Source organism: Myotis brandtii, unplaced genomic scaffold, assembly GCF_000412655.1.
Source record: "Myotis brandtii unplaced genomic scaffold, ASM41265v1 scaffold1571, whole genome shotgun sequence".
NCBI classification, from domain to species: domain Eukaryota; kingdom Metazoa; phylum Chordata; class Mammalia; order Chiroptera; family Vespertilionidae; genus Myotis; species Myotis brandtii.
The window spans coordinates 107,800-110,380 of record NW_005355711.1 but is presented as its reverse complement, the minus strand read 5'-3'; the positions used below and the strand labels follow the sequence as shown (position 1 = coordinate 110,380).

The 2,581-nt window shown below is 39.9% G+C and overlaps 1 protein-coding gene and 1 pseudogene across 1 annotated transcript in view; both read left to right on the top strand.

Annotated features, from left to right (window-relative positions):
- Nucleotides 1-2,581, top strand: part of LOC102255358 (ribonuclease 4-like) — a 31,282-nt gene that overhangs the window by 3,387 nt on the left and 25,314 nt on the right. The window lies entirely within an intron of this gene.
- LOC106725369 lies at nt 471-2,552 on the top strand (annotated as a pseudogene).

Below are 2,581 nucleotides of genomic sequence, written 5' to 3'. Positions count from 1 at the left end.
TTTTATTTCAATGAACTGGAGCTCCTATTCCTTCTCCATGGATGCTATATCTCCTTTTAGGGAGGACTTGGGTATATAGTAATGGTCTCTGTGTGCCAGGACCTAGCAAAGTGCCTTGTACCCAGAGGAGCTTATGTAATGTTTGTTATTCAATTAATTAACAAATGAATTAGAGTGTGAATGGATATTGCAATGCTATGACTGATAGAAAGGTAAGTACTCAGTGAGTCTTAAGGGTTGGGAAAGAATGTTTGGGGCTGGAAGTTGTGTTCAGGAAACTTAGATTGATTTTCCAAAGGAATGGACTGACAAGAAATGTGAGATTAATGAGGAAAAGAAAAGAAAATATATAATTTAGGTGACTGAGGATACCTGACTCCTGATGACGTGTCCTTTTAGCCTAATTTCCTTTTTGGCCTACTTTGCCCCACCATACCTTTTGCCCTTGGCAGGAGCTTTTGTTAGTAGAGATGATGATGGGCGTGGGTCTCCTGTAGCTGGTTTTCATGCTGGGTCTGGGTTTGACCCCGGTGACCCTGGCTTAAATGACAACAGGTACAGACACTTTCTGGCCCAGCACTATGATGCCAATCCAAGTAGCCAAAATGGCAGATACTGTGAAACCATGATGAGGAGATGAGGGCTGACTTCACTCTGCAAAGACACCAATAACAACTCAAGGTGGTCTGTGAAGATGAGAATGGAATGCCTTAGAGAAAAAATATCAGAATAAGCAGGTCTCCTTTCCAGGGCACTATTTGCAGGCATAAAGAGGATCCCCCTGGCCTCCCTGCCAGTACAGAGCCACATCAGGGTCCACAGACATAGTTGTTGCCTGTGAACATGACCTGCCTATCCCTTTGATGAGTCTTTTTACCGTCCATAACCAACAGGCCAGTGGCCCAGAGTTGGCTCTGCTCTCCATTCCTGGCTCTTCCCCTACACACTCCAAAACAGGGGTGACTACATTCATTGCCAGGGGCCTAGAAAATGAGCTGCCTGGATCTTTTGTTTTCTGTTTCACAATATGTTAATAAAAAAATGTCTCTGAAATCAGTAAGAATCAATGTCTTCTCATCAATTCTTGGCCTATTGATTTTCCCCATTTTCTCTACTCAGCTGCTCCCAGAGAGGATGGCATGGATTACAAATGCCCTTTTGCTTATCAGTTAGTGCCTTCTTAGTCAATAGGGAGGTAGACTTTCCCTTCCTGTGAGTGTAAGGATGTTAAATTAATCTTATAGAGAGAGCTGGGAAATTCCAGGGCTCATGGCTGTGAAGCAAAATTTTCAGGAGGGGCAAATTGTTCTTGCTATTAAGTAAGCCCATATTACTTTTAGAAGTGATGTTTAGAACTAAATACCAACAGATTAATTAAACTTTCTATCTACCTCCCTCTAAAACTTTCTCTCTCTCTCTCTCTCTTTCTCTCTCTCTAGCACATAAACACATACACCTACACACCAACACACACACACACACACTCACACACACACACACACACTCCTGCATGAACACCAAAATTAACTCTTAGTATGCACCTCTTGTCTTAGGCAGGAGGTAATTTTAAGTTGCTTTGACTAGACTGCTCCCAGGGTATTCTCCTGGTAATTTCATATAAAGATTAAAAATTTAATTACTTCACATTATTTTCTCTTTAAATTTTTACTTTGTCAATGGATGTCAGGCAACTGTGAGGTCATTGGGAATTTATAGAAGGATTCCAAGCTTATCCCTTATTCTTCTTCATCTAGATTTGTTTTCATGTAAACACATACTTAGGTGAATAGACACTTTTTTAATAAAATATATTAATCAATTCACAGATTTAATGGTTGGCTTCCTTTTACATTATTTCTATCAACAGGTGCCTGAATATTTTATTTATAAAGTGGTTGTTAATAAATTAAAATTATGAATCATTAGTTTTGCTGTCTTGTGACTATATGACTGTAGTGGTCACAGTATTCACAACAGTGCCCTCTCCTGCTGCCTACATTGCCCTGAAATGGGCCAAAAGCTTTGCTTCTTCAATACCAAGTTTATAGATCAGTTTCCTGGTGCCACCTGGAGAGCCCAGGCTCACTGAAAGTATTTAAACTTATGCAGGAAGAAAGGGAGAAGTAAATTACTGGTGCACACTCAGCACATGAATCTTTCTTCCTTGAGTGAACCTATTTCAAACTTCATATCACTGTCATTTCTGAAGAAAATAGGAAGAAGAGTTTTCTAAACTTCTCTTAATAGAAAATTTGCCGTATTGTAAAATCCAAAAAAAACCAAAAAAAAACAAACCCTTAGGATGTGAGAAAGGTTCAGATTTTGGTAGAATATGTGGACCCTTACCCTTTCCTCAGATTCTCCAACCAGTACCTTTACCCTGATATGATGCAAGATGACTTCCATAGGGATCATTGACCTACTCAATGCCTTGATAGGGAAGGCCAAAAGTGTGGACCATTATTATACTGAGTGTGCAAACACATATCTTCTTCAAACATCTACGTAGAGTATTATCATCGCATTCTCTGTTCTGGTGTTAGGGCAAATGACTGTTTCCTAGGGAATCACATGGCAATGG